The sequence below is a fragment of the Macrotis lagotis genome, chromosome 1, assembly GCF_037893015.1.
Source record: "Macrotis lagotis isolate mMagLag1 chromosome 1, bilby.v1.9.chrom.fasta, whole genome shotgun sequence".
Classification (NCBI taxonomy): domain Eukaryota; kingdom Metazoa; phylum Chordata; class Mammalia; order Peramelemorphia; family Peramelidae; genus Macrotis; species Macrotis lagotis.
Window position 1 is genome coordinate 763,013,784 of NC_133658.1, and position 23,700 is coordinate 763,037,483.

The following is a 23,700-nucleotide window of genomic DNA, read 5'->3' on the forward strand; positions in this document are numbered from 1 at the left end:
CTCCAAGGCCGGTGCTCTATTCACTGTGCCACCTAGCTGCCCCCACTTATATGTTTTTGCTACAGAGTGTGTGTCCTTAAGCAATTTCCACAATTAGGAAGAGACTTAGACCAGGCAGAGTTTTATATGAATTTGACTTTTTATCTGTTTGATTTGGAGATGAAAAAATTATGAGAGGAGATTATATCTCAAAAGAAATTGAGTCTTAAGAAGGAGGGATGAAGTCTATATAAGAGTGTATGTAATTTGGCATTAAGAAGCAGAACAGGAAATAAGAGACTGGGAGGAAGGAGACTGCAGGAGGAATTTATGCATGCTTTGACTGTGATAGACTCAAAAGAAGAGGAAATATGACTCTATATAAATATTAGCATGCTAGATGAGTGAACTGAGGGTACATTGGCAGCAAAATCTTGAAGTAATAATATTATTTTATGATATTAGCCTTTGATAGATGCACATTAGCAGTGCTCTGAGCTCTATCTTTTTGTGCTAGATTTTTGTGTGATCTTTGTCTTATGAGTAATAGAGAATCAAAGGACATTCAGTGGAATTAGTCACTGAACTGGCTTTTTTGGTTGCTGGCCAGGATTTGGGATGTATGGCAAAGGCAAAGAGAAATTAGTCACAAAAACTCTAAGACAGACATGGATATACAACAGAAAAGTTGTATAGGCCCAGCCTACAAATTAGGAGACATCTGTTATTAGTCACCATCCCTGCTGTTCTTTCTTTAAAAGGTCTTCATTTACTCTTCTGTGGTTGTTTGGTTGCTGGAGAAAGTCAAAATGTGAAAAAAAAAAATGACCAAAGACATTGTAGAGGAATTTTCAAAGTAAGAATAGTGATGCTTGTTTTTTGGGGGGGTGGGGTGGGAATATTTACATAGTTTGGGCTTTCTAAGATAAAATTATGGAGTAGAATAATCATTGCCAAATATAAACTACAGTTTATTCTTAGGCAGTGACTTCCCTGCAAAGCTCATAAAATGCCTTTATGGGGAGAGTTGGTTGTAAAATGCAATGTAAAGGAAGAGATTAAAGAGCAAAGGTTAACATGGAGAAGAGGGGGAAGGCTAAAGTGATATATGTGAGAAGGCCAATGAAAAATCAGTTCTTTTTTAAGGTCAAAATGTCAAATACAGGGAATAGGACAAATAGGGGAGAGTAAAAAGGCAGAAGGAAAGGATAGGGAAATATGAATTGGGAAATAGTTATAAATCAGAAGGTTAAGCTTTAATTTTATTTTTGGTAGTTAATGTCCTTTGGGATTGACCAGATCAACTTAGAAAGTACTTTTACTCAACCAAAGGATATAAGATTGCATCAGTGTTAAAAGGCAAGATGATTGTAAATTTGATTTTTTTCGTCATGTAACCTGCTATTAAAGTATCTCAAAACTTTCTTGTTGATGAAGCATAAAACTAACATGAATTATTCTTGGGCTTAAATGTATTGATTAAAATATACAGAGAAGAAAAAGAGATCAATTATTCTAGTACTGAGGAGATGGAAAATTATTTTAAGAAGTTTCACCAAAAAAGGGGATCATAGGAATCACATTTATTTATTTATTCATGAAATGCAAAAAAGTCCTGATTAGTGTGAATAATGAATCCTTTAAAGTGTAAATATATATATTTGAATTTTACACTATTCGATGTTATAATTGTATAAAATATGATAACTGTTTCCAGCCCAAATGAAACCACAGTGCAAAGTATAATGCTAACACTTCACAGGATTTGTTAGTTATACTAACCAAAAACATTGCTATATCGATAGAGTACCTGGATATAGAACATGGTCCTTCCTCTCAAGAACTTATACATTAATTTCCAAATTAGAATATTTTTCTATTTTACAATTTATGATTTTTCACTAATTCAAATCACAAATCCTTTCTATGCACCTAGTTATGTGGTCTTTCTTATTTTTGGCGGGTGAAGAATATCATCACCTAGGAACCAACCATTTGTTGCTAAGCCTCTTCAAACTTAGCTTGGGTGGTCCACAGGTAACTAGCAACCAATCCATTTCTGGATCCGTGATAGACTTTCCTTCTTGCTAGGACCTGTCAGAAGTTGTATTCATCTGGTCTAATCCTTAAGAATCTAGATTCTCACATTAATGGCACAGTGAGACACCAGAATAAGAATTTACATGTATGCATACATGTATGTATGTGTATATGTTAGATCCTGTCTATAGTCAGGATTTCAATTCTTTTATCACTCACCTTCTTTTTAACTCTTCAAGTTAGCTTCTGTCCTATCCCTAATCAAACTATTTCTTCAAAGGTCACCTGTGACTCCTTTATTGCCCAAACCATCAACTTCTTTTTTTCATTCCCTCATTGCAGTATTTTAATGTTTTGAGCTAACCACTGCTACTGCATCCTTTTCTCTGTTTTGATACCAAACTACCACACTCTTAAGATGCTCCTAAAAATACTTTATTTTTCTGCCAGACTGATTCATCCTTTTGCCTAGATCTAATTAGATCACCCCTCTGCTACAAACTCTTTGAATAGTTCCCTATTGCAGCATGGTATGGAGAACTGACCTTTGAAATAGGAAAACCTGAGTTCAAGTTCACTTTCTAACCCAATGTCTGTGTGATTTCGGGGAATTCTTTTAATCAGTGCTCCAACCAACTCTCTAAGACAGGGGTTCTTAATTATTGTGTGTATCCTGGACTGCTTTAGCAGTGTTGTGTGGCCTTTGGACTACAGAATGATGTTTTTAAATGCCAAAGATCAAATATTCAACATTACAAAGGAAAACAGTTATAATGATAATAGCAATCAGAATATTTAAGGAAAAAATAAAAAGACTCCAATCCTCTTTGGTAAAGCCTCTTCTGCAATAAGTTCCCCGTATCAATGGAAGCAGAGGCTCAATCTCTGTCCCAATCATTGAATCAGGATAGACAACCCATGAAGGAAGAGGCCCTGCCCTACCTAAGCTTCATCTCTCTACCAGTATTTGGAAGATATTGGATCATTATAAAATGTTTATTGAATGAATTATGGAATAAATGAATGAGAAGGCCAAAGAGGAAATAATGATCCCTCCTTTGTGGAAGGAGTGGAAGGAGCTCTAGGCTTGGGATCAGTGTTCACATTCCAGCTTTGATATTTATTAGCTTCATAATCACTGATAAATCCCTTTAACTTTCCTGGTTTCCTTTTTATTAAATATTACAATTAATTTTTTTGGTTATTTTTTTCACATTACTTCAATATTCTTGTAAAAGTAAACATAATTGGGGCAGCTAGGCGGTGCAGTGGATAGAACACTGGCCCCTGCCTGGAGTCAGGAAAACCTGAGTTCAAATTTGGCCTCAGATCCTTAATAACCTGTGTGATCTTGGACAAGTCGCTTAACCCCACTGCCTTGCAAAAACCAACCCTCTCCCAAAATAAATAAAATAAAAAATAAGCATAATCCCCCCTCCCTCCACAAAGGTAGAAAAATCTCAAGAAAAATAAAATGAGAGGAAAAAACCCCAGTATGCTTCAATCTTTATTCAGATATCATCAGTTCTGTCTTTGGGATGGATCACATTCTTTATCATAAGTCTATCAGACAAGTCACTTCAATATTATTTTCCCCACAATTACTATTGCTAATTGTATTTTCCTCATCTTATTCCTCCCCACCTGCATTTATTCTGTTCTTTCTCTCCTTTCACCCTATCCCTCCTCCTATTGTATCTGACTACCCTCTCCCCCAATTTTCCCCCTCTCTTCTCTCACCTATAATACCTCTCTCCCTCTGTCCCCTTTCTCCCATTCCTTTCCTCTCCTATTTTCCTCTAGGGTAAGATAGATTTCTATACCCTATTGAGTGTGAATATTGTTTCCTCTCTGGACTACTTTTGATGAGAGTGTAGGCTTATTCATTCACCCTCACCTTCCCCACTTCCACTGCATTGCAAAAACTTTTTTGTGCCTCTTGTACATGTAATATCTTAGCCCATTCCACCTCTCCTTTCCCTTTCTTCCAGTACATTACTTTCTTATCCATTAACTCCATCTTTATAAGATATTGTACCTTCATACTCAACTCCCTCTGGTGCCTTGCCTATATATACTTCTTCTAACTGCCCTAATTAAATGAGAAAGTTCATATGGGTTATTGTTATCATCTTCCCATGCAGGAATACTCACAGTTCAACATCATTAAATCCCTCATAATTTGTCCTTTCTGTCCACCCTCTCTATGCTTCACCTGAGTCCTACATTTGGAGATCAAACTTTCTGTTCAGCTCTGGTCATTTCAACAGGAAAATTTGAAAGTCTCTTGTTTCATTGAAAGTCCATCTTTTCCCTCAAAGAGGATGTTCAGTTTTGTTATTAGTTGATTCTCTGTTGTAATCCAAACTCTTTGCCTTTCAGAATATCATAGTCTAAGGCCTACGAGCCCTTAATGTAGATGCTACTAAATCCCGTGTAATCTTGACTGTTGCTTCATGATATTTAAATTGTTTTTTCCTTGGCTGCTTGTAATATTTTCTCCTTGTTTTTGAAATTCTGGAATTTGACTATAATATTCCAGGGAGTTTTATTTTGGGATCTCTTTCTAGAGGTGATTGGTAGATTCCCTCAATTTCCATTTTTTAACCTCTGTTTCTAGAATGTCAGAGCAATTTTGCTGGATTATTTCTTAAAAAAATGAAGCCTAGCCTCTTTTCCTGGTAGCCTTATAATTTTTAAATTATCTCTCTTGGATCTGTTTTCCAGGTCAATTGTTTTTCCAATGAGATATTTCACATTTTCTTCTAGTTTTTCATTTTTTTGTTTTGTTTTATTGTTGATTGATTTCTCTCAAAATCATTAACTTCCCTTAGCTCCAATTCTACATTTTAAGAAATTATTTTTTCAGAGAGCTTTTTTGTCTCCTTTTCCATCTGGACAATTTTGCTTTTTAAGACTTTCAGTTCCTCTTTGGCCTTTTGAATTGCTTTTTCCATTTGACCTAAACTGGTTTTTAAGATACTATTTTCTATGGAATTTTCTTGTATTTCCTTCACCAAGCTTCTGACTTTTGTTTGCAAAATTTTCTTGCATTGTTCTCATTTTTCTTCCCAATTATTCCTAAACCTCCATTACTTGCTTTTCAAAATCTTTTTTGAGCTCTGCCATAACTCAAAACCCAATTTCTATTTTTCATGGAGGCTTTGGATATAGAAACTTGGACTTTGTAATCTTCTGAGTGTGTGTTTTGATCCTCCATAGGGCCAAAGTAATTGTCTATGGTCAGATTCTTTTTCTTCTCCTATTTGCTCATTTCTCCAACCTATGACTTGATTTTCACTCTGTAAGCTGCTACTTCCAGTTTTTGAGGGGTTTTGCAGACTGCTCTCTTGGCCTGTGCTCTGGTCTGTGGATGACCATAAGCCTCCTCTCTGCCCTGGAGCTGGGAGGAGGGTCCCTGCTCCTGGTGGTATGGGGACTCATACTGACCTGGATCTGAATCAGGGCAAAGCAGCAGAATCCTGCCCCAAGGAGAGCAGAGAGACCTCTGAAGCCTCCCTCAATCCCTCTTACCATTGGGGGACTGAGCACTCTGGAAGCTGCTGCCAGGTGGCTCCACAGACCAACCTTGGTTCCTGAACCAGGTCTTCACTGAGGCCTGCGCTGGCCTGGGCTCCGCACCCACTCTCGTGTGGCAGAGTTTTCCCCACTGATCTTCCAAGTTGTCCTGGTGATTTCTGGGCCGAGAGGTCTGCAAACTGACCTGTGGACTGTTTCTGCATGGCTGGAGCTACCTGGACTACACTGCATCCCTTTCTGACCCTGGTGGAACATACCCCTCCCATGGATCTTCCAAGTTGTCTCGGGCAGGAATATCATTTCACTCAGTCTTTCTGTGGGTTCGCCATCTAGAATTTGGTTGGAGTCATAATTTAATGGCATTTGGAGTGGTCTGGGGGGATGCTGGGATTTCCTGCCTTCTAGCTCTGCTCCCTGGCCTTGGTTTCCTTTTCTGAAAAATACAGAAAATAATACACAACTCACGGGATCATGGTGAGGAAGGTATTTTATAAATTTTAAAGTAGTTTATACATGTTGACTATTATTACTTTCCAAAGTAAGTATAATAAATGACCTATTTATGATTTATTTTTTCCATGGTTCAATATCACTATTTATTCTCTCGATTCTTTACCTCTTGGATTAAAAAAAAAACAAATTCTTTTGTTATTTAATGACCTTTATAATCTAACTACAATCTCTTTTCCCAACGATTTTCACATTACTCCTTCTAATGCATTTCATATTCTTAACCAGACTATTGTATTTGCTATTCTCCATACATTTCATTCAACTTCCACTTTCATGACTGAATTCAGAGTAGCCATCATGTCTGGAATATTATCTCTCCTCACCTTGACCACATGGAATCCCTAGCTCCTTTGAAGCTCAACTACCTCCTCTTACAAAAGGTCTTTCTTGTCCCCTCCCAAGTGTACATTCCTTCCCCTTTTTAAAAATTACTTTTCATTTACGTTGTCTGTATATATGTTAACTTACTTGATTACATGTTGTTTCCCTCTAGATAAAATAAGCTCATTGTGGGAGAGGGCTGTATTTTTATTCTCAGTGTTCAGGAGAAGGCTTAGTACAAAGTACCTGCTTAATAGACAGAGATAGCATAGTGGGTGAAGTGCTGACCCTTAAGTCAAGTGGACCTGAGTTCAAATCCAGTAGACACTTACTAGCTATATGACCTTGGGCAAGTCACTCCACCCTAATTGCTTCACATCCAGTGTCATCTCTAGTCATTCTGATTCATATTTGGCCACTGGACCCCAATGGTTCTGAAGGAGAATGTGAGGCTGGTGAATTTCCACAGCATCCCTTCACTCAAATCCAAATCATATACATGTCAAGGCATCACCTCCCTTTGTTCTTCAGGAATGAATGGCAAACATTGTTTAGTTGAACTGAGTTTAATATCCACTTAATTCATTAGAAAGACAAGATTCATCTTTTCAAGATAAAATAAAAATTTTACATTTTGATTTCAATAGGAAATTGTACCGCATGCTGCTTTTTATTTTTGTTGATCACATACCCAGTGGAAAAAGTTTGTTGAAGAACTTTCTCAATGAATACAAAGGACTGCATAGTATGTTCCTTGGCCTGTCCTTTGTTGTTATTTTTAAGTAAAGCCATCTGTCTGCTTTGTTTAAAATAAATGGATGAGTAAATTTGGGGATGGAGCTTTCAATAACAATGTGAGAATATTTGTTCTGGATAACAGATGATATTGTAGACTTCAGTATTTTGGAGTTTCTGGTGTGAGATTTATTTTTGGTTGTAGCATCAAATGTTTTGTGGAGGTGGTAACCAACAGTGCCATACTAGAAAATAAACTAAGAGTTCTAGCTGAGCAAACTGAATTAACAGGTATTAGAAAAGAATTTAGTGCCAAAAAGAAATTGATCATCCAGCAAACATTTATTCAACATTTGTACTGGACTGAGGAGGGGAGATACAAAGACAAAGGCAAAACAGACTGTGACCTCAAAGAGCTTATTTTCTATAGGTTATTTTCTTATTCACCCATCTCATCTTGCAAATGAAGATGAATGATGCCCAAAGGTGTCCAAGGTTACATAAGGAGTAATATCAGAGCTAGAATTTGAAGTCATATTCCCTTTCTCCAGTTTCAAGGTGCTTTCTAGTATATCACCACCATTCCATAGAATGATATGTGCACAAAACTCCCAAATTTCATCATGCCAGACAAACTATAAATATGCATAGGCATATGGATATGAGTTCCATGTATGGGATAATTTAGTTGGCATGGAAGGAAGGAAACAATCATTTTTTAAGAGCCTAATATGAGACAGGTATGTTTTACAGTTATTATCTCATTTGATCCCCACCAGGACCCCGGTGACTTGCCCAGGTTCAAACAGCTATTGAGTATCTGAGGTCATATTTGAACTTGAATCTTACTGAGTTCTATTCCCAGTATCATCTGATAGCTAAAAGACTAATTCTGTCTAATGCAGAAATTCAGAGAGGTTTATTAGTGTTTTGGACTTGAGACATGATAATGCTATTGTCCTCTGTTCTGCAGGATTGATCCTGAGTATTATATTTTAAGATGCATATTGTCACACTAAATATTGTCTAGAAGAAGGCAAATGAAGGATGGAGAGGGAGCTAGAGAAGAAACTATTTAAGGATCAAGTAAAGGAAATTGGAATGTTTTAACCTAGGGAGTAGAGGCATTGGGGGACATGATTACTGTCTTCAGATATATGCACGATTATCCAAGAGGAAGAGGGATTTGAGATTTTTCGAATTCTCTCAGAGGGCAGAAATAGGAATAATGGGCAGAAACTGTAGAGAGGAAGACATAGACTGTAAGAGGGAAACTTCCTAACATTTGGAACTATCCAAAAGTGGAGTGGGATACCTTGGAAGGTTCTATGAGATCCAAAGGATTTTTGGAATGATGTAGAGGGGATTTTTGTACAGGTGTTTAGTTTGGCCTCTGAAGGTCCCTTCCATTGCTTAGATTCCATAATTCTACACTGTTCTTTAGGAATGACATTAGTCTGAATGTTCTCTTCCTTGGATTCTAGACACCACTAGCTAGCAGACACTATCTTTTATAGAGTCCCCAAGATATCTAGGTCACCCGCTCATTGATAAAGGTAATGCAGTATTTGTGATTAATACTGATCCATTCCCTTAGAGTGATTCTCTCTTCACCCAGTGACATTACTACAGTTCTTCCATGTCTGTCATGGTCAATTCCAAATGTCATTGCTTTCATGGAAACATCCAAACACCTCTTCCCTAATGTTCTCCTCCCTCCAAACTACCAAAATAGAAATGATTTCTTCTTCCCCTAAACTCCCATGGAACTTCATTACTCTTTTAATGCCAAAAGGATTTGTCTTCATAACATACCTTTGAGTAGATAGGAAGCTAACAAGTTCTATGACCTCCTTAAAGAATTAAAATACAGGTGATTTTGAGCAGTCAGCATTTGGTTTCCTATTTCCTGTATCAAGCCAGGCAAACATTTTCAAATTAGAATGTTTCATATGCACTCAAAATGCTTTACAATATCACTTCTCAACACATTTGCTTCTAAGAGGAAATGTATTGCCAGCACATTTAGAACTGAGAACTGAACACATAATCTTTTTTTCACCAAAGGCAGTTTTCTCCTCATGATTTTCCTTTTCCCCCTTTTTTTCTGGGGGGTGGGGAATAAGAACTACCACTTTTTTCATTTTTTTCTGAGTTAATAGCTTAGAATTAATAATTCCCTCAACTCCCACATGTACTAAGTCTCCAAAACTTTCCTTCCTCCTTCCTTTGTGTTTTTTTCCTTTTTTGCAAATAGAGTGCTTCCTCCATTCCTACTTTAATTGCTGCCAGTTCAGGTCCTTATCACCTCATGGCTCTCTTCTGAAAACATATGCTTATTGTCTCTTTGACTTACATTTATTTATTATGCAGCAAATTTTGCACTTGTTGCCACATTAATATTCTTAAAACATCATTTTCATCACATCAACCTCTATTAAATATTATCAATGGACATTTATACCACTCTTTTAAAGTTTTAAAAGAACCTTACACCCATTGGTCAGTACAATACTGTAAAGTAGGTTCTTTAGGATTTACTTTCAGTTCTTATATGTCAAGAGTTTAGATATGCTCTGGGTTTTATTAAACTCATTTTTAGATGATGAAGCTAAGAATGGATAACTGACCTAACCATAGTCAAATAGTGGTTAAATACCAGAGAACAGATTCAAATTCATATCTTCAAGACTCCAAGTCTCCCAGTTACATAGTTATATATAATAGATGTGGGAAAGAAATTGAATGTTCATCCACCTTGGGAATGATTTGAAAACTCTAGACATAATGAAGCATCCACTTTGGGAATGGTTTCAAAGCTGTAGACATAATGAAGTGATTGTGAGACCAACAGCCTTCCCACCTTTCCTGAAAATAGGTAATTCTTACCAAGGTAGGAAAGAATTATATCCTATGAATGCATAAAATTAGTCTATTATAAATAGGTGTTGGCTTTATCTTCCCCAAGAGAAGAATGAATTTGAGTATGTGAAAGTAAGAAGAAACCTTCCAGTTTTACTAAGGGAAAATAGACATCCTTTTCCAGAAAAAAATATTCAATTAGGAAATGAAGAGCACTTTTCTCTTATTCCCTCAAAGAATAATGATGATGATGGTGATGATGGTGATGATGATTATTAATAATAATTATTTATACTATTTTGTTTTTTATGGGGCTCAACCTTTAAAACATATAGACTGTGTTATTTTCATCTCAAAATGAATACTATGAGTTGGATGGAAAAATTACTGTTATATTCATTTTACAGAAAAGAAAAGGGAAGTATGGAGATTGTCAGTTACCTGCCATCACAAACTAGCTTAGCAACTCAGGGCAGGAAATATGATGTAAATACACAAACACACATATGTATATACATATGTGTGTGTGTGTGTGTGTGTGTATAAATATATATATATATATATATATGCAAAGTTGAACTTTTTTGTTTTCATTAAGTAAGGGTGCAGTGGATAGAGCACTACCCTTAGAGTCAAGAAAATGAAGCTCAAATTCAGTCTCAGACACTTGACTTATATTAACTGTGTGACTTTGGGCAAATCACTTAACCCTGATTTCCTCACATCCTGGACCCTCTCCAGTTATCTTGATTCATATCTGGCCAATGGACCCAGATGTCTTTGAAGGAAAAAGTGAGGTTAATGACTTAGCACAGTATCCCCTTACTCAGATACAATCCATGTACTTGTCATGTCCTTGATATTGTGGTCTTTTTCAAAAATTAGGGACAAACAAACATTGTTATAAACATTAAGGAATAGAATTTTGTTCTGAATTTGAGTATATAGTATTTGAGACTGAAAAAAAGAAAATTGATGTTGTGGTTCAGTGGAGAAGAAAATAAAACAAATAAGCTTCCATTGCTGGTATGGTTCTTTTGCCATCAGCACCTTGCACAATGGACAGGAATTTCAAGATTGTGTTGTGTCTTGTTGAAATCAGCACAGAGAAAATGCTAAATACCCACATGGTTTTCTTGATGCCTCCATTATCACTAATTTCTTTAATTGCTCATGAAATTGAAGCCACCTGGACATAGCTAATATGCTAACTAGAAGTAAGTCTAAAATGATTCATATAAAGAATATATCCACCACTTCACATTACATTTTGTCACTATAATAATGGTTTCTAGTTTAGACTTTAGAAATCAATTCACCAGGCAAGAAGTAGGACAGATAATAAAACTCTGACTCTGTAAATTTATGGAAAGAGTTTATTGTCTTGTTTTTTAATGCATTTATGCATTGATCCAATTTATTTTGTTTAGAATTTTTTTAAAATGTGCTTTTGTCTGAAGTTGGATTTATTTTCCTGGTAATTCTAAAGGAAATCTGTAGAGTATCATTACAGTTGTTCATCTCATCATACAGAATTTAAAAGAAGAGTAGATCAATGCATAAAAAGCATAAAATGGTTCTACATAATGATTCAGTCCTTTCTTTTCTAGTCAGGGATGTTTAGGTTGGTTGTTTGGAGGCTGGGTGGATCACTCATTAAGGGTTAGGTAACTAGGGTGCTGGGTTACTTGGCTCCCAAGTGATCATGGAGACAGGATCAAGAGGCATAGCAAAAACATTACAATCAGGAAAGAATGTGACCTTGTGTGGAGCCCTCAAGTGACCTGGAGCAATGAGATACAGAATCAGAAATAGCAATGGATACCACCAAAAGAATATATATACATCTTGAAAGAATATAGACAAGCATTGATTTTTTGATATTTTATTTTTACAAATACTGGTTATGGAAGTTTTTCAACATTCATCCATATGCATATTTTAAGTCATAAAATTTCCTTCTACCCTCCTCTCACTGGCAAACATTCAGATTAACATTGTACATACATATTTGTGATAAACATGTTTACAGATTAGTCATTTTTCTGTATAATGAATTAGGATTAAGGGAAAGAGATATGTAAGAGATAGTTTTTATTAAATGTTCATCAGATTCTCAAGGGGTTTAAAATTTTTTTTTGGTTTTGTTTTGCTTTTCTTCCTCTGGATGGGCATAGTATTATCCAATATGGTTGTCAGCTGCTTCCATCAAGGTTGATCATCTCACAATATTGTTGTTAATGTGTACATTTTTCTCTTGGTTCTGCTCCCTTTACACAGCATCAGATCTTGTAAGTCATTCCACATTTCTCTAGAATTTGACCATTTATGATTTCTTACAGAACAAAAATATTCCATAGTATTCATATACCATAACTTGTTTAGCCATTCCCCATTGATGGGCATCTCCTTCAATTTCCAATTCTTTGCCACTACAAAAAGAGTTGCTATGAAAATTTTGGAACATGTGGCACTTTGCCCATTTTTTATGATTTCTTATGGATATAGGCCTAGAATCAGGCATTGGTTTTTGAAGACAGACTGAATCATGAAGATCAATCACTGCTTCTATAGGCCTCCTTTAATATGAGGAAGAGTCCTATAATGGAATAGACATAGATTGATGACAGAAGTACATTCTAGAGCATAATCTACTGAATGTCACAATTCAATTCATAATGCTCCCTGAGAAGTTTTATAAGAAGATGGCAGCCCATGTACATGATAGACTGCCATTTTGCCTATGACTGTTGACAAACAAGAAATGTACTTATCCAGAGTGAAGTGAGGGGAAATTCAAAGCAACTTTCTCTAATAACTTGATTTTCTGAAAAAAAAAAACAAATTAGGAAGCATTCTATGGCCTGGTTTGGGAATATAGGTAGGTAGTAATTGCTTTCCTTATCTAGCTTTTTTGTATTCTACTGTTCCAGTTTTAAAATCACTTGTATCCCTGTGACCCCAATAAGACTTTCCAGTAGCTCATGTGACTATAGAAGAGCCTATATGTGGCTTAAATTCAGTTATTCTAATAGTCTGTGACTTAGAACATTGCTTAGTTGGGAGTCGTTTTGTAACAATTAAGATTAATAAGGTTGCTATTAAGGAAATTATAGAATCTTAGAATTGGAAGGATCCCAAGTAATTAGCAACATCTCAGATAAGTGGTCATTGAGCTCATGATTCAAAGTTTCCATTGAGGGAACAACTCACTACCTTCCAAGGTAGCCCATTCCACTTTTTGACAAGTTTGATTGTTAGAATTCCCTTTTCCCTGAATCAAGATTAAATCTATCTTTCTGACGATTCTTCCTATTTCTTCCCACTTAGGCCCAGAAGAAATTATTTGGGGGGGGGGGGTCAAAGGAAGGATGTTACCTCTAAAACTTTCTTTTTCTCTCTCCAGTGTCTAGACTGTGTAAAGACTTTAGCTTTCAGGCTGGGTTTCAGAAATACACCTTAGTATTAATATATTCTTAGATGGTGAGGTCCTTCTGTCTTTCAGGGGTGAGGGGGTGTTCCAAGGCAAAGGGGTTAAGTGACTTGCCATGGTCACACAGTTAAGAAAATATGAAGTTGTCTGAGACCAGATTTGAACTCCCCCTGACTCTTAAAGCCGGTGCTCTGTCCATTGAACCACTTACCCACCCCAAAGCATTTCTTTTGATTGATTTATATCCATTTATGTATATGTATAAATGTGTGAATGTTGTATCCAACTCTTTGCAACTCCATTTGGAATTTTCTTTTCCAGTTCATTTTACATTTGACAAGCTAGAACATGTTTGGGGCTGTATTTCCATTCAGGTCTTCCTGTTTCCAGGCCTGGTCCTCATCCACTGTGCCACCTAAATGTCTGTGTATATATGTATATACACATATATTGTTATTATATATAATTTCATATTTATTTTTCATTCACCCATTTCTACATGGTGTCTTTTGTTAAGTTTCATTTACCTTAAACAAGAGGTGATTCATGTTCATCTTTGTATCTCCAGTGTCAGATATGTTTAACAAATCCTTATTAATTGGTGTATGTGAGAGCATTGTAGGGTCCTAAAGAGAACAGCTGCACCAAAGATCTGGAGATTTTATTCTTTAATCTTTCTTCTTTAATTTGAACCCCGTGAAATGATTCAAGATACTTCATTGTCTGAGTTTCAGAATCCTCATCAATAAGAAGGTTAGGAAGGAATGACAATTAAAGTGAGTAGGAAAGAATTTCCTAAAGTTCCTTCCAGCAAATCTTGCAGAAGAATGTTTTTTTCTTAATTAAACCTCATAGTAGATAGTGATAAGAGAGTGGTCACTGTGCTATTGGTCCTGGACAGCTGCCTGGTGTTCTAACATGGAGTCCTCTTTTTCCTGGACAGATCCTTCATAAGTTCTTTAGCGCATTACAGAGTCATGTATCATCTCAATATCCCAAATTATTTTTAACATGAAAGTTGAGCCTTGAAAACAATGGATTCCCTGGAAACTATGTCATTCTTCTAAACTTCCTGCACTTTCTGAGCAGGTCTCTGGAAGTAGAACATTAAGTTGAACCCATATTTAGGAGTTCTTTATTTATAGGTCACAGAACAGGAAAATATCTTAGACATCTTCCAGTTTAATTTTTTTTTTTATTTTGAATTCATAGTATAGTTGAGGAAACTGAAGCTCATAGAAGCTGTGTTACTTTTCTGAGCTCACACAAGTAGCCAATCTGAGCTTTGAATTCATTAGGCTTTTACATAGGCCACCTCAGATTGTGGGAAATTTGAAGAAAGCATCATCCAAAAGTCCCATTGTTTTAAAACTTAAGCTTATGTGAATATATGCAGTTATAGCTTACAGTTGAAATGGAGTCTATCAGGAAGAGGGTAAATGGTAATTAGTTTGGAAAAAAGGGATCAAATCTTTCATTAATTGGAGCTCCTAACCTGATAAAAACCCAAAGATTTGAAAGTTGGAATTGATATAAAACCAGTGATAACTTTTTTAAATCAACTTTACCTCAATTATTCTACTCTAGAAAAATAAAAAAAAAACTAATTATCAAGTGGTTTAAGTTTAAAATTATAACTTATTGTTGGTAGTATAAATAAGGACTGAACCATTTTTGCTTTTTTCTCAGTAACAATAATTGTAAATTTAGCCTAAGTGCTTATTTCTGCATTACATCTTCAGCTAATAACTAAATTTAATAGCATCTTGAAATCAAATACCCTCATTGCTCAAACTGTAGCATGTATGCTAAATTTGTAAGTTTATAAAGAGCTTAATTGGAAAAGTAATTTTTTTTAGAATTTTTTTAAATTTTACTTTATTTAAGGCAATGAGGTTAAGTGACTTGCCCAAGGTCACACAGGTAGGCAATTATTAAGTATCTGAGACTGGATTTGAACCCTGGTTCTCCTGACTCCAGGGCCAGTGCTCTATCCACTGTGCCATCTAGCTACCCCCTAGAATTTTTTTTAAATTTATTTTTATTAAATATATTATTTGAGTTTTACAATTTTCCCCCAATCTTGCTCCCCTCCCCCTCCCCATCAGTCTTTACTTTGTTTCCATGTTGTACCTTGATCCAAATTGGGTATGATGAGAGAGAAGTCATATCCTTAAAGAGAAGAGAATTCTAAGAGGTAACAAGATCAGACAATAAACTATCTGTTTTTTTTCTAAATTAAAGGGAATAGTCTTTGCACTTTGTTCAAACTCTACAGCTCCTTATCTGGATACAGATGGTACTCTCCTTTGCAGACAGCCCAAAATTGTTCCCGATTGTTGCACTGATGGAATGAGCAAGTCCTTCAAGGTTGAACATCACTCCCATGTTGCTGTTAGGGTATACAGTGTTTTTCTGGTTCTGTTCATCTCACTCAGCATCAGTTCATGCAAATCCCTCCAGGTTTCCCTGAAATCCCATCCCTCCTGGTTTCTAATAGAACAATAGTGTTCCATGACATACATATACCACAGTTTGCTAAGCCATTCCCCAATTGAAGGACATTTACTGGATTTCCAATTCTTTGCCACCACAAACAGGGCTGCTATAAATATTTTTGTACAAGTAATGATTTTACCCTTTTTCCTCATCTCTTCAGGGTATAGACCCAGTAGTTGTATTGCTGGGTCAAAGGGTATGCACATTTTTGTTGCCCTTTGGGCATAGTTCCAAATAGCTCTCCAGAAGGGTTGGATGAGTTCACAGCTCCACCAACAGTGTAATAGTGTCCCAGATTTCCCACATCCCTTCCAACAATGATCATTATTCATGCTGGTCATACTGGCCAAACTGAGAGGTGTGAGGTGGTACCTCAGAGAAGCTTTAATTTCCATTTCTCTAATAATTAATGAAAAGTAATTTTTTAAAAATATCTTTGAACATGTGTACATGCTTATGTTGTCTTTCTGCCCAGTCTATTGTTTGGTGCCTTTCCTTTGAGAAAACAAGATTTACAGATTAAATATCTTTGTAAAAAAGTTAAATTGAATATAAAGTATCCTGAGGAATAATTGCTTTTTTGGTAATCTCCAAGTTGACTTAGCAAATGAGAAGGAAGTTTGACTGTTATGGTTGCCTGAAAACATGAAGTTTGATGCAAGTTTAACTCTTTGTGTAGATCCACAGTTGAATGCTTGGTATTGTTTGTTTTATTTGAATTGAGAATTTAATTTGGTTCTTTAATCTTACCTTCCCCCTTTGGCCATTGGTAAATCTCATTTTGGTGGAAGCTGTTCTAAGTAAGGAAAGTTCATCTGTATCTCATTACAGTGAGGTCAAGCAAAAGATGAAATAACGAATTTCATCCTGGACAAATACTGACATAGTAATACAGAAAAACAAGGGAAAAAGCAGGTTTTTTGTCTAGTTCCTCTGAGATAGCTTGGCAACACCAGTTAGCCCAGCTACTTCAGCAGCTTTATTTACTGGTATCTGATGGCAGTGTGTGGTATAGTGAATAGAAGGCTTGACTTGGAATCAGGAAATATTGGGTCTACACTCCACCTTTCACAAATGAGTAGAATGTAAGTTCCTTGAAGGAAGGGAAGAAAGGACTGTTGAGGTTTTTGTCCTTGTAGGTCCAGCATTTAGCATAATTCCCTGGCTTATAGATGCTAAAAAATAATTTCTGAATTATATTAGTAGCCAATCTGAGGCAGTTCAGTCTATCCCATTTGAGCCTTTTTTTCCTCATCTGTAAATTGGACTATTAGTAGCGCTGTCTTTACTGCTCCATAGTTACAATGATGAATGTGATTTGTAAACAATAAAGCATTATATAAATGCAAGTTATTATGTGATCTGAGGAGAGAGAAACAAGATTTAACCTATTTTGATGCTTGAGAGTACCTTAAGATTGTTAGTCATATTCTGGTTTCTTCTTCAATCCAACAGAGTAGAATAGAAGGATCAATGACTCTAGACTCAGAATACTGGCATTATGGTCATAATTTGAAGCTTATGTGATGATGGTGCAACTAGATGAAACTTTTTTGTATGTCCTTTTTCTCATTTATCTCATGGGTGGATAAGGCATGATGGATTAGCTGTGTAAAGTGACTTCTAACTCCTAAGACTTCATGATTCTGTGATTTAATCTGATCCTTTGGAATACCTATAGCCTTTATATTTCTTATAGACTTACTACATTCCAACTCATAAATGTTTGTTTATATGGCTTATTTATGAGTCTTAATAGATCATAAGCTCTCTTTAAAAAAGGGTGTGTGTCACAGTTATCTTTGTATTCTCCTGTCTCAGTGACTTATATTGACATAATAAATAAATGGATGCTGATTGAATGACTGACAATGATGTGGCCAAAATAACAAACTGAAGAGAAAACATTTCAAGCTGTGACTATGTATAGATCTCTGTCTCTCTGTCTTTCTCTCTGTCTCTCTCTGTCTCTCTTTCTCTCTCTGTCTCTGTCTCTCTCTGTCTGTCTCTCACACACACACACAAACATATATGCATGCATCTATACTTTTCCAGATACTTTCAGCTAATCCATAATGTCTGTAACATCCTTAGACATCTTAGACTCTTGCTCTATGTTAATCAATTAAAAATACCCTAGAGTAGTCCTCTCTGGGGCTTAGATTCCCATTGACAAAATGAAAGGATTGGATTGACTACATGACCTAGGTCTTAGTTCCCTCTAGTTCCAAGATGGTTTTCAATTGTTGGGAACCAAATGAAAGTTTTATGATCATGACAAATCTCAGCTTTTAAAATAAAGTGTAGTGAGGGATTCTTTGTATTCAGTAATATTTTCTGTATCACTTTCAGAAAGAAAATCTAGGTATATGATAACATGTTAGTTATGTCTCTAGGTTTTACAGATTTTTTTTTTTAGATTTGTCTTGTTCCTTTGTTGATGTAAGTTAGGAAATGTAATAGGTCCTGGAGATAATCCAGGGCAACCCACTCATTTTACATATGGAGAAACTGAAGCCCAGGTCTCCTGGCTCCTTAGATCTTGAGTGAACATGAAGTATATAGAACAGGAAGGAATAAAAGAATGAGCACAGATTTCATACGCTCTAGTTTCACTCCAAGAAACTCTCTCTAGGATTGACAGCTCTGCCCTTCCCCCCTCCCCTCCCCTCCCCTTACCTTATGAAATCTATAGCTTTAACTGGTAGAGAATAAAGATAAGATGCCTGTGGTTTCTAGTTTCCTCTAAGGACTCTTAAGTAACCTAAAGGAGAGTCTGCTATTTTTTAGACTCAAATTTATTTTGCTTTAATTTGCTTTAAGAATAAAGTGCTTCTGGAACGATCCTTTGGGGGACTGTTATGTACAGATTGGTTAGTGTTTTGCATTGGCCACCCCTTAATCTTACCTGAACTACCTTGAATTGACTTCTGTAACCAATTGAATTGGGATTGCCTATTTTTGAAGTGCATATTTGTACATATAGTCCTTGCAAGTGTGTGCCATTATCCCTCTTAATTGGGTCCAGGCTGTCTCACAATTTAATGGAGAGCAAGGAAGAGACAATTTGTAAACTATGGTAGAAAGAGCAATAGGATCTGATTTGTCTAGAAACCTCCATGGGGTTCGCTGAATCATGAATTGTATGGTTTGCAATTTTATTTCCAGCATTACCTCTACCTCTTGGTTTATTTTTGCTTTATTTTCTTTAGAGCTCTTGGAGCACAGGAAGATGGTCAGTAAAGTGGTTTGTGAGTGTGTGTGTGTGTGTGTGTGTGTGTGTGTGTGTGTGTGTGTGTGTATGTATCTTTACATGTGTTTTTGGGGAGCGGAGGGGACATATTTAAGAGCTTAAGTCTGAATATGTTGCTCTCTCACCCTAAAGGAATATAAACTCCTTGAGACCAGATATTTATATGTATATTTGTATAGACATATATACACACATGTATGTCTGTCTAAACACACCTATATCTAGCCCCTGGAATAGTTCCTGATACATACCAGTACTTAATTGATTGATTGTTACAGGAAGACATAGAGGCCCATGATATAACAAAGCCCTGTGTAAACAACATAGATTCACAGATTCAGAGTTATACTTCTAGTTCAGTCACCTCATTTGCCATAATGAGGAAACTGAGATTTGCGAACATTCAGAGGCAAAAATGAATCCAAGTTCTGCTTCCAGATTCTTTCTCTTGTTTTCTGATGACAATCACACAGAGAATTTTGGAATTGTAATAGATATCATGATTTTCACTGTCTAGTTTAACTACATTAAATACCAACCATTTGCAGGTAGGCCTTGTGCTGAGTTTTGAGGAGTTGGCTAAAGATCAAAGATAGGGCCTGCTCTTGAGGATCTCATTCAAATAATTGTGAATAAATGATAAATACAGGATAAATTATATTTAATAAGTAGAGCATGACATTAGAATTATGGGTCATTGGGAAGGACTTCCTAAAGAACAGGGGTGGGGAACATCCATCCTACCAATCATCTGGTCTGGTGCTACCAAGGTAACTGCAGGTAGGACATGAAATTTAAGCTTTTTAGAGATGAATTAATTAAATGTTTCATCAAATATAGCAGGCTAATTTTTAAGTTTTGACTCTTGGCAGAAAAAGGTTCACATGCTGCAGAAGGTAGAATTTTTGATGGAAGTTTGAAGAAAACCAGGGAAATCAGTAGGCAGGGATGAGGAGGGAGAATTGGAGGACAGTCAGCTTGAATTCAGTAAAGGAATATTTTGTTTGAGGGACAACTAGGTAGCCAGTGATACTGATTGTGACATGTCCCATAAGTGGTCACTTCAACAATTACTTGAAGTTCTCAGATAAGAAGCTTACTACTTTCCAAAGCTGTTCATTCTACTTTTGGGGAAGTCTAATTGTTAGGAAATTGTTTTTGTTTTTGTTTTTCCCCTTTATGTCAAGTCTAAACTTTCTTCTTGACAGCTCCTACTCATGCCCCTACTTTGGGACAAACTAGGAAAGGGGAAGGGAGCTGAGCTTTGTTCTACCTAATTTGATATTAAAGAATAAGAGCAGTGGTTAGAACCTACAAGGAGAGTGATTCAGACTTGATCTAAGGAAGAAGTAGAGCCCCACTTCGTCTGGGATCAAATACAAATGCTTCTGTTGAGAATTTAAAAGCCCTTCACAATCTAGCCACTCTCTACCTTTCCAGACTTGTTTCCCATTCCTCCTCTTCCTACACTCTTGGGTTAGACCAAATTGGGCTTCTCACTATTCTGATCCCCAGTTCTGGAATGCACTCCCTTCTCATTTCCATTTGTTACTCTCCCTTGTTTCCTTCATAGCTTCTTCATGAAACCTGTTCTGCTTTTAGCTCAACCAGTAGTGACTTCTCCCCAAATTGTCTGTATCTCTTTTTGCACATTGAATCTCTCCATTCTAGAATGCAGGGTCCTTCAGGACAGGACCCTGGATGTTTCATTTCATCTTCTTATCCCTCCCTAGTGCTTTCCTGGAATGTTTATCTGGCATATGAATATGAAACAGTTAGTTTGTAGATGATTGATTGATTTTATAGTTTGGGGAAAAGTAGATTGGAGTAAACTTTTAAGCTGGAATCCTGAACCCTCTCTAGCTGTGTGACCTTGGGCAAATGGTTTAACCTTTCCTAGCCCTTCCTTTCCTTATTTGTAATGTGGGGGTAATATCTACAGAATCTATAAGGCAGGATTATTTTGAGACTTAAATGAGGTAATCTATGTAAAATACTTTGAAGACTTTGAAGCACTATAAAACTGTCAGGTATAATGGATAGAGTGCTAGGTGTGGAGTCAGAAAGATCTGAGTTCAAAGGCAGCCTCAGATACTTACTAGCTTTGTGATACTGGATAAATCATGTAATCTCTCAACTATAAAAGGGGGATAATATGTCAACTGCCTCCCAGAGTTATTGTGTTAATATTTGTAAATAATTTAGAGTATTTAGAGCAAATAATTTACATAATAATTACTAAGGAAAGATAGCTGTTATTATGTTTGAGATCATTATCACCCCCCTCCCCCCTTTTGTCAGTAGAATTCAGATAGTAATGATCTTGGGACTGGTTGCTTTCCTGCTAATCTGTCATATTCATAATTCTGGGATTATTGAATAGGGAGATAAAGTAACTATTTTTGGTAACTAGAAGAAAAGGTAATAGAATGAAAACTCATTTCATGAAGACTCACAGAGACTGTTTTGGGGACAACTCTGGTGGCAGGACAGACCAAAGGATTTGGATCATCCTTTTACCAGGTGGTTTTGATTTATTATACTTTATCTCTGGGTTTTCATAGGATTGTCAATTGTGATCATGTTGTTCAGTTGTTTTCAGATGTCCCATTCTTCATTGACCCCATTTGAGTTTTCCTTGGCAAAGATATTGAAGTGGTTTACCATTTCCTTCTCCAGTTCATTTTACAGATAAGTAAACCAAATATTCAGACTCTCAATGAGTCTTCCTCACTCCACACCTGGTATTCTATCCACTGTGCCACATAACTACCCCCAGGTTGGAAGCATAAGGGTCCCCTCTCTGAGAAACTGAGAACAAAGCTTCCTAGGAAAGGGTAAGTGATTTGCCCCCAGGTTACATAGGTTGTAGTTGTTAGAGATGGTATTTGAACCCTTGTCTTCTCACTCCAGACCCAGTATTCTTTCCATTTTACCACATTGCCTAAGAATTGAACTGTATTGCCCTATTCATTAGTTTGTATGGAGAAAAAGAAATAAAGCAGGTCATACAAGCTTAGACAGTCTGGTAAGGTTCTTTTGGAGATTTCCTGTTTGCTTCCTCTCATTTTCCCATCATTCTATTAGATTCTTCTCTAACCACTTTGTATTTCTGGGATTAATTAAAGTTTTACATGCAGCTAGGAAGAAGTACATTCATCCCCTTGGTTTTAGGCTCCATCTGATTTGTGTTATACAAATACATTTTTGAGAATTAATTATAATTGCATTTGACAAAAGGAGTGGTTCTTTTGTGCATCTGCAGATCCATAATGTTAGCTTGCTACATGACTAATGAAGATAATCATCTAAATAATCAGTTTTAAATGGTCTCCACAGTCTGCATAGTTCCACATGTATAAATGTAATTTTTACTGCAAAAATGCTGGGCTTTGGTGTTTGTCTGACTTCATGTTTTAAACTGAAAATATTATTTCTATATTTATTTCTCAGTCAAGTAGCCCTTTGATGTGGCTTAGCAGGGTCTACAGGGTGCTGAATCTGTTCTCTTTGGCTATTGGCTTCAGAAAAGGAAACTTATTTTGTAGTTTTAGCATGATAATAGCAATTTCTGATATTTATATAGGGCTTATAATTTATAAAATGCATTCATGTACATCATCTCATTTAATACTTGAGGTAGGTAGGGATTGTGTGTGTGTGTGTAAAACTCCGATAAAGAAAAGTCTTTACACTGAAACAGATAAGTGATTTTGAGTCTTATAGTTCTAATATTCCAAATTTAGAGCCATGGTCACTAACCTTTTTTTTTGTATCATGGACCCCTTTGAAAGTCAGCTGAAGCCTATGGACCCCCTTCCAGAAACAATACTTTTAATTTATGAAATATACAAGATGACAAAGGAAACCAGTTATGTTGAAATACTCATAAGAATATTTAAAGCAAAAATTAAGTACATGGATCCCAGGTTAAGAAGCAATGTCTTAGAGAGTTGCTGTGATACTTGGAGGTTAATTGATTCTCCAAAATTCACCCAGCCAATATTAACTTTATTTTAAAAAATAAGGAAACTACAAAAGGAGAACTTTAAATTATTATGGATATTAAGACGGAAGAAACTAACCAAAGAGAATTGATTCCTAAAATCTCTGGTATGAAGGACTTTAGGTCATTCCTCAGATATAGAGTAATATTTTTAAATGTTATAAGCAGCACTTTCAAATATAAAATACTTTGAAACCTAGAATTTGGTATTCCAAATTCATTCTCTTGTTATCATCATTAACATCATTAATTAGAATTTATTAGTATCTGCTGAATTCATGATACTACTAGTTGGTGGAAAATTTATATAGCACATGGAAAATGTTTCTCTTAGTTTTCATAAGACTCATAATTTAAAATCCTAGCTATGGTCCTCCTAAGAATAGAATGTGTAATCCCACTCTTCTGATGCTAGCATCAAACTTACCAAATAATTTTTCAATTGGTGTAGTCTCCTGAAATCTAGTATATGATATAGCTAGTTAGTGACAAAATGATTTTAGAGTTTAGATCTCTTGA

General features: G+C 36.0%; 1 protein-coding gene across 1 annotated transcript in view; it reads left to right on the forward strand.

Moving 5' to 3' along the window:
- The window catches only part of LOC141506734 (protocadherin Fat 3-like), a 697,405-nt gene that overhangs the window by 381,529 nt on the left and 292,176 nt on the right, over nucleotides 1-23,700 (forward strand). The window lies entirely within an intron of this gene.